A 9,167-nucleotide genomic window follows, 5' to 3' on the forward strand; every position below is an offset into this window, starting at 1 on the left:
ATCCATCCCTCCCCACCCTCCTCCCTCTTTGCAACCACAAGTCTGCTCTATGTCTGTGAGTCTGTTTCTGTTTTGTTGATAGGTTCATTTGTGTCATATTTTAGATTCCACATATAAGTGATATCATATGGTATTTGTCTTTTTCTTTCTGACTTACTTCACCTAGTATGAGAATCTCTAACTCCATCAACGTAGGAAGCAACAAAATTAAGAACCATTAAAAGATACTGCCTATGGGCAACTTGTGTGTTAACATACGTTAATGGGTGTTTTTTATGGGCATGTGCTTAGTTTGCTCTGCTGAACCTCTTTGTACTTACACTTTTTCTTATCAGTTCCACAGGAAAGAGAAAAGCTGGAATAGAAATTCAAAACAATAAGAAAATCATACATGGGTTGCTTTGTCTGTTAGTGCATAGACTCACTTTGGCTTGAGGAAACGTTTTGAAATTGATTTTAGAAAAGATTATCAAAGAGAACTTTAATTATGCACTTAATATTTGCAATGTCTACAGCACATAGCTCATTGTGTTTACTTTTTCTGATTTTCATCATCCTGGTTTAATAAAAGAAAACTATTAGGATACTGGTTCATTTATGTTAGTTCATTAGCTATAACTTAACATTTGCAAACATTTCTGTTAACCTCAGAAATTAGAATTTAAACTTGATGTGATGCAGTATTAATGTTTCTTAATTTTTGTTGAGAAGAGAAAAAGAACTGTTTATCTATAGATGATGTTGAAAGGTTTGTGATTTTCCTGTGTCATTTTATGTATTTTATTTTTGCTATTTCCTGATTATCTTTTTCAATGCTTCTAGTTTTATTTTGTTGTGAAACATTTCATGGGAGAAGGCATAGGTTTTTACCAAAATTTGTTTCCAGGAACTTGACTTTTATCAATGAAACATTTAAAAAAAATTTTATTTCAGTTGTTTTTGCTTTTTGTTTGTTTGCTTTGTTTAGTTTTTCCTTTGTTGGACAAACACTAAGTAATTTTATATGCACTAAAAAGTAACTTCAACAATGGCTCTCTGTATAGTTTGACAACTTCTCTGATTTAAGGAGCTATGATGGTGTGACTCTGGAATGTCACATATAAATGTGGGTAAGTTCAGACACAAACATATTCCAAATACCTCCTCTCAGAGGATCATTACTTCTTCAACCTCCACTCCCCAGGAAGCTACTTAATGTGTTACAGGAGTGATGCTGGCCTCTTAAGTCCAATAGATTTTAGCTCAGATAGTGGCTCTGATGCCCATATTAGGGTAATTGCAGGAACATGTTTCTTTGTTATTGGAATATGGTATGTTAATAACTTATTTGGTTGGGTGGTGGGATATAAACAGAAAAACCCACATGGCTTCTACATACAGTTTCTTTTCTTTTGGAGAGATGGTATAGAGTAAATATTAACACTTCAAATGAGACAGATCTGTTTTACTTTTTACTAATTCCATTATTCCCTCAAATTGTTTCACTTCCCTGAACTTAAGTTTCTTACTTAAGATATGTGGGAAAGGTAAACACTGAATACTCTGGCTATAATATTGTTATTTCTGACACATCAGCTTTCCTAGGCAAATATCAATTGCATTCAACAAATAGACGATAGTATTTGTTAGGCAGGTTTTACAGCAGTACTGAGAAGTAACAAATCTAACATTTGTTTTAATTTTTTTAATGTTTTTTTATTGTGGTAAAGTCACGTAGTATAAAACATACTATTTTAACCCTATTTAACCATACAGTTCAGTGGCACTAAGTACATTCACATTGTTGTGCAGCTCTCACCATCATCCATCTCCTGAATTTTTCACCTGCCTAAACTGAAACTCTGTCCCCATTAAACACTAACTCCCCATTCCCCCTCCCCCACCCCCCACCTCCCAGCCCCTGGTATCTACCAATGTACTTTCTGACTCTATGAAGTTGACTATTCTAGGTACCTTGTATAAGTGGAATCAAACAGTATTTGTCTGCACCTAATGTATATTGGAATGCATTTTTAAGGTTAACTTAATATATGTCCTGCAAACAGATTGTACCTTCTTTCCCCCCCCCCACCCCGTGCTATACAGTAGGCCCTCACCAGCCATCTACTTCATACATAGTAGTGTACATATGTCAATCCCAATCTCCCAATCCATCCCACTCCCCTCGCCCCACTTGGTGTCCATACGTTTGTTCTCTACATCTGTGTCTCTATTTCTGCTTTGCAAATACGTTCATCTGTCCCATTTTTCTATATTCCACATATATATGTTAACATATGATATTTGTTTTTTTCTTTCTGACTTACCCCACTCTGCATGACAATCTCTAGGTCCATCCACATCTCTGCAAATGGCACAGTTTTGTTCCTTTTTATGGCAGAGTAATATTCCATTGTATATATTTACCACATCTTCTTTATCCATTCCTCTGTTGATGGACATTTAAGTTGCTTCCATGTCCTGGCTATTGTAAATAGTGCTGCAATGAATATTGGGGTGCATGTATCTTTTGGAATTATGGTTTTCTTTGGGTATATGCCCAGGAGAGGGATTGCTGGTTCATATGGTAGTTCTATTTTTAGTTTTTTAAGGCACCTCCATACTGTTCTCCATAGAGGCTGTATCAATTTACATTTCCACCAACAGTGTAGGAGGGTTCCCTTTTCTCCACACCCTCTCCAGCATTAATTGTTTGTAGATTTTTTGATGATGGCCATTCTGACTGGTGTGAGGTGATACATCATTTTGGTTTTGATTTGCATTTCTCTAATAATTAGTGATGTTGAGCATCTTTTCATGTGTTTGTTGGCCATCTGTATGTCTTCTTTGGAGAAATGTCTATTTAAGTCTTATGCCCATTTTTTGATTGGGTTGTTTGTTGTTTTGATTTTGAGCTGCATGAGCTGTTTGTATATTTTGGAGATTAATCCCTTGTTAGTTGCTTTGTTTACAAATATTTTCTCCCATTCTGAGGGTTGTCTTTTCGTCTTGTTTATGGTTTCCTTTGCTGTGCAAAAGTTTTTAAGTTTAATTAAGTCCCATTTCTTTATTTTTATTTTTATTTTCATTACTGTAGGAGGTGGGTCAGAAAACATCTACTGTGATTTATGTCAGAGTGTTCTGCCTATGTTTTCCTGTAAGCGTTTTATAGTGTCCGGCTTTACATTTAGGTCTTTAATCCATTTTGAGTTTTTTTGTGTGTATGGTGTTAGGGAGTGTTCTAATTTCATTCTTTTACATGTAGCTGTCCAGTTTTCCCAGCACCACTTGTTGAAGAGATTGTCTTTTCTCCATTGTATATTCTTGCCTCCTTTTTCATAGATAAGGTGACCATAGGTGCGTGGGTTTACCTCTGGGCTTTCTATCCTGTTCCACTGATATATGTTTCTGTTTTTGTGCCAGTACCATACTGTCTTGATTACTGTAGCTTTATAGTATAGTCTGAAGTCAGGGAGCCTGATTCCTCCAGCTCCGTTTCTTCTATTTCAAGATTGCTTTGGCTATTCAGGGTCTTTTGTGTTTCCATACAAATTGTAAAATTTTTTGTTCTAATTCTGTGAAAAATGCCACTGGTAATTTGATAGGGCTTGCATTGAATCTGTAGATTGCTTTTAGTAGTATAGTTATTATCACAATATTGATTCTTCCAATCCAAGAACATGGAATATCTCTCCTTCTGTTTGTGTCATTTTTTATTTCTTTCATCAGTATCTTATAGTTTTCTGAGTACAGGTCTTTTGCCTCCTTAGGTATTTATTCCTGGGTATTTTATTCTTTTTGTTGCAATGGTAAATGGGATTGTTTCCTTAATTTCTCTTTCTGATCTTTCATTGCTAGTGTATAGGAATTTCACATCAGGTAGTGTTTTAATATAGTCACTATGAAAAACAGTTTGGAGGTTCCTCAAGTAATTAAAAATAGAACTGCCATATGATCCAGCAATTCCATTTCTGGGTGTATATCCAAAGAGAACAAAATCATTATGTTGAAGAGACATCTGCAGTGTCATGGTCATTGCAGCATTATTTCATAGTCAAGACATGGAAACAACCTAAGTGTTGACAGCTAAATGGATAAACAAATTGTGATACACATACACACACATCAGAATATTATTCAGCCATGAATAATTGAACTTTGAATTCATGAGTATTTCATGAATAATTGAACTTCTTTCAATTGATATGTCTGTGAGTTTCATTTATATTGTTGTACATGGATTTTGATTTTTATTCTCATTGTTACATACTACGATTATGGACATATACCACAGTTTATTTATCCATTCTAGTGTTGATAGGCATTAATAGTATAGTTGGCAGTTTTGGCCTATTATAAACAGTGATATTATAAACATTCTAGTTCCTATACTTTTGTAATCCATCTATGTATTAGGTGTATACCTAAGAAGGAAGGAAGAAAATAGAGAACAAAATTATATAGTTCTAAAATTAAATGACTTTAAAATATAAATAATAGATGATAGACTCACACATGACCATCTACTTAAGCAAATAATCTGAAATATTTTCCATTAGATATCACACATGGCTCTACTGATGTTCAAAGAGAGAAAATTTAACCAAATAGACTTAAATGAAATTAAACACATCTTTGTCTGTCTTTGATGATTCAAATGTACCCTGGAAGGACCTTACATGTATAAATAAAAGTTGTTAACTTTGGACTGTCACAGTGGTGAAAGACTGTTTAGAATAGATCAGCTTAAGCAGATTGCATTATATAAACTGAAAAAGTCCAACTCTGGGGAAATTTTTTAGAGTATTTAAAGTTTTGTCTTTTCATCTTTATTTTCATTTAAGAAAACTTTTTTTTCTGAAAATACTTGGCTCTGAAAAGTATCTTTTAATAAAGATTTTTAAAAACTTTTTTCTAAACCTCTAACCCATTAAAAAACTCACTGAATTACAATATGCTGCATTAATTTCCATCTATAGTTAATTTAAAACTCAGTGGATTTTCTTAAACTAAACATACTGTGTAACCAGCACTGAGATCCAGAAATAGGTCATTACTGTACTACAGTACTATACGATCTGCAGTTGCTGAATCCATGGATGCAGAACTGTGTATAAGGAGGAACCACATAGAGGGAGGGCCAATTATAAGTTATACTCAGATCTTCAACTGTGTGGAGGGTTGTTCAACAACTCTCTCATTGTTCGAGGGTCAACTGTACATTGTGATTCAGCTTCTCCTTCTGCCAGATTCTGCCTTTCTCACATTCTTCCAGGTGAACTTCCTAAGAGCACTGTCCATTAACTTTCCCATTAAAAATCCCCATTTTCAGGAAACCCGATCTAAGATAGTACCAGCACAAATCCCGGAACATCCATATGGAGAACTATTAGGCTTCCTAAGGAATGAGGAAAACCATGTGCTGCCGTTGCTGCAGGATTTGGCTAATATGTACCAATATACCATGAGGAGACAAGAGTAGATGCACAGGATTGTGTATGTTGAGGATGCTGAATGAAGGGGAACAGAACAAAAAAGAAAGCTGGGGATGGGGGAGTTTATCAATATGGGAGATAGTCCTGTGAAATAGAATTTAACACTCTGGCATCTACAGTGGGAGATCATGCTATTCTCTCCTAGGATAGCTATTAGAAACATGTAAAAAAAAATACTGACACAAAATAAATTAGGTAGGAATGTCGGAGTTATCAGGGCTGATGATGGAAAAAGGATTCAAAGATTCAGAAAGAGAGGTAGGTAGGATATATTACATAAAGCTGGATAAACAGCTGACAGTATTTCATGCGAAGGCCTAGAGGACATGCCAGGTGACAGTACTAAGCAAGTAACTGGTGAAAGGGGAACAAAAATTGTTTAGGAGCTCAGGGATGGCTGTTCTCTCTAGGCTATGAATGACAGTAAAAGATGCTGTTTTAGGACTGGGAATCCTGATAGCAATTAATTTGATTGCATCTCAAAATAACAAAGAGGAGATGGTAGTGCTTAGCAATCAAAAGCAAGGTAAGTGCAATTATCACAACGAGCAACAAGATCTGTGTGGCAGATGAGGAAGCTTGACTCACAGTGAGATATAGAAATGGTTAACAGGATATGTTAGTCCTTACAGAAATATGAATATGCAGCAAGCAAGCATTTTGCATAATATGTACAATCAAAATAAATAAAAATAAATGATAAGGAGGCAGAGGGAAGCTGCCCATTAAAAAGCTGCCCACAATTTTTTTTCCCTAGATTCCATATGTGATCTGATTCTCAGACCATGAACCCATTGACTGGAAGAGAGGCCTATGATGAAAGATCATTTTTCACTGTGACAAATGTATAACAGTAATTCCCCTGTACTTTACCTAGGTGACCCCTGAACTTTAATTCAGGTGCCTCAGCACTGGGAAAAGGGAAATGTCCAGATCATTCAAGGGTTGATGTAAACATGAACATAGTGAGGATAGAAATTCCATATATTAAAAGGAACAAAATAGAATGTCTAGAACCCAAAATACGTTATGTGCAGATTAAACACCACAGAAAAAATATCAGTGAGCTTAAAGACATAACAATAGAAATTATCCATACAGATATATTTAGCTTTGGTGAAATATGGGATGGTACTAAGAACTCTAACAATAGTGTTACTAGAGTTCCAGGAAGGAGGTTTACAGGAATTGAATAAATAATGGCTAATATTTTCCAAATTTGTTCAAAATTATAAGACTGCATGTCCTAGAAGCTCAAAAAATTCTAATCAAGAAAAAGAAAAGCAAAGGCACATAATTCAAATTTTATAAAATCATTGTTAAAGAGAAAATTTTAAAAGCAGCCAGAGAAAAGAGAGATTAAATGCAGGGGAATAACCATATGAAAGTTGTTGACTTTTTATCAGAAACAATGCAAACCAGAATATTTTGGAACAACATCTTTAAAATGTTGAAAAAACGTCTGTCAACCTAAAATTCTATATCCAGAAAAAATATTCTTCAGAAATGAAGCTAAAATAAAAATATGTTCAGGAAAGATAACCTTGGAGAATTCATCACCCAAAGAGCTGCACAAGAAGAAAATTTATAGTAAATTTCTTCAGGCTGAAGAAAGAGTAAACCAGAGTTTTACTAAGAAATAAAAAATACTGTGAATAGTCACTATGTAGGTAAATTTTTTTAAAAATTCCTTCATTTTAAAATTTCTTTAAAGTGTATTTTATTGTTTAAATTATAAAATAATATATTTGTGGGGTTTATGACATATGAAGATGTAGATTATTTGACAATAAAAGTATAAATAAGAGGAGGGCATAATAGAAATATACTGTTATACATTTCTTACATTAAAACTCAAGAGGCATAACATTACTTGAAGAAAGACTGTGATAAGATGCATATTGCAAACCCTAGAGCTCCTACTGCATAAACGTAAAAGTTATAGCTAGTAAGACCATGGTAAAGAAAAATCGAATATTGAAAATATTTAAATAGTCATAAAGAATGCAGGGACGGAGAACAAAAAATATATGGGACACGTCCTCCTCAGCATCATGGCCACCCTCAGACCTCTCATGAAGCCAAAGATCAAAAAGGGAACCAACAAATCCATCCAGCACCAGTCAGACCGATATGTCATAATTAAGCAGAACTGGCAGAAGCCCAGGGGCATGACAATAGGGTGCGCAGGAGATTCAGGGGCCAGATTTTGATGTCCAACTTTGGTTACTGGAACAACAAGAAAACAAAGCACTTGCTGACCAGTGACTTCTGAAAGTTTCTGTCCACAATGTCAAGGAGCTTGAAATGCTGCTGATGTGGAACATATATTACTGGGCTGTGATTTCTCACATCGTCTCCTCTAAGAACCACAGAGCCATTGTGGAAAGAGCAGCCTAGCCGGCTGTCAGTCACCAATCCCAATGCCAGGCTGCACAGCGAAGAAAATGGAGAGACAGCTTGTGTGCACATTGTATTCGTGTTAATAAAACCATAAAACTCAAAAAAGTATACATATGGGACAAATTGAAAACAAACAGCTGGATGGTACACTTAGAAACAACCATGTAAATCATTAGATTAATTATAAATGCTCTAAACTTTCTAAAAAAAAGCCAAAGAATATTACACTGGATTTAAGAGCTAAATCCAATTTTATATCATCTGGAGGAAGTGCATTTTAAATATGGAGTTACAGATAGTCCAACAGTAAGAGAATGGGAAAATATACAGAGAAGTCCTCACAACCAGCAATATTGACAAAGATGAGAAGGGGAATTTCATAAAAATAAAAGTGTCAATTCTGAATCCCTGTGAACCTAGTACCAGAGATTCATAAATCTATGAAGCAAAAACTGAAAAAAATCTGCAAACAAAATTAGACAAATCCACATTATAGTTGAAATTTCTGCAGAAAATTACTAAGGATATAAAAGATGTGAATAAAATATCAACCAGCAGGACATACCTGAAATTTATAGAATAATTCACTGAACAATGGAACATACAAAGTCTTTTTCAAAGAGCACATTCAACAGGTGGAACAAAAAATAAAATTAATTAATGAATAACTGAAAAAAAAGAAACTGAACAGTTGTTTGGGGCACCTTCCATCTGATTTCACATTAAATGGAGGCATATTGTGGAAATGAATCCTTAGTGGTTATCCAGACTTTAAAAGTGCTCACATCAGTTATTAAAGCTAATAGGAACAATTTCAGTTTAAAAGCAGGACTTCCTGTCCACTTAATACTACAGTAGTATTGACTACATTACTTGGAAATGCCCTATGTCTAATTTTCCATTCCTTAACTGGAGGAGAATATTGTCTCGAATGCAGATGCCTCAGATACCTTGTAATTTTATGTAACCAATTTCAATGGACTTTATGCCATTTTTAGCTTGTCACCTATGTGTGATTATCCAAGAAAACAATCTCTTTTCCCCCACACTCACTATTTATGTACTTCTTATGTTTAAACTAATTACTGAACCTTACTACTTCCCCATTGAAGAATGGGCTTATAAGTATACTTCCTCATGATTATATGATTTTTAGACTAGATGGTTTATTTGGTAGATTTCCTAGCATCATCTCCCTGGGCTCTAAGTTATTTAATACATTAATTTTGGGCAGTTCATCATGATGAACTGATGGTGTTAATTTTTTATTATAGCCTATTTAGTAGTTTT

At 34.6% G+C, this 9,167-nt stretch overlaps 1 pseudogene; it reads left to right on the top strand.

The window, feature by feature from the left end:
- Positions 1–7,528: 7,528 nt before the first annotated feature.
- LOC132363374 (large ribosomal subunit protein eL32-like) lies at positions 7,529–7,971 on the top strand (annotated as a pseudogene).
- The last annotated feature ends 1,196 nt before the right edge of the window (positions 7,972–9,167 follow it).

This window comes from Balaenoptera ricei, chromosome 3, assembly GCF_028023285.1.
Source record: "Balaenoptera ricei isolate mBalRic1 chromosome 3, mBalRic1.hap2, whole genome shotgun sequence".
NCBI lineage: Eukaryota > Metazoa > Chordata > Mammalia > Artiodactyla > Balaenopteridae > Balaenoptera > Balaenoptera ricei.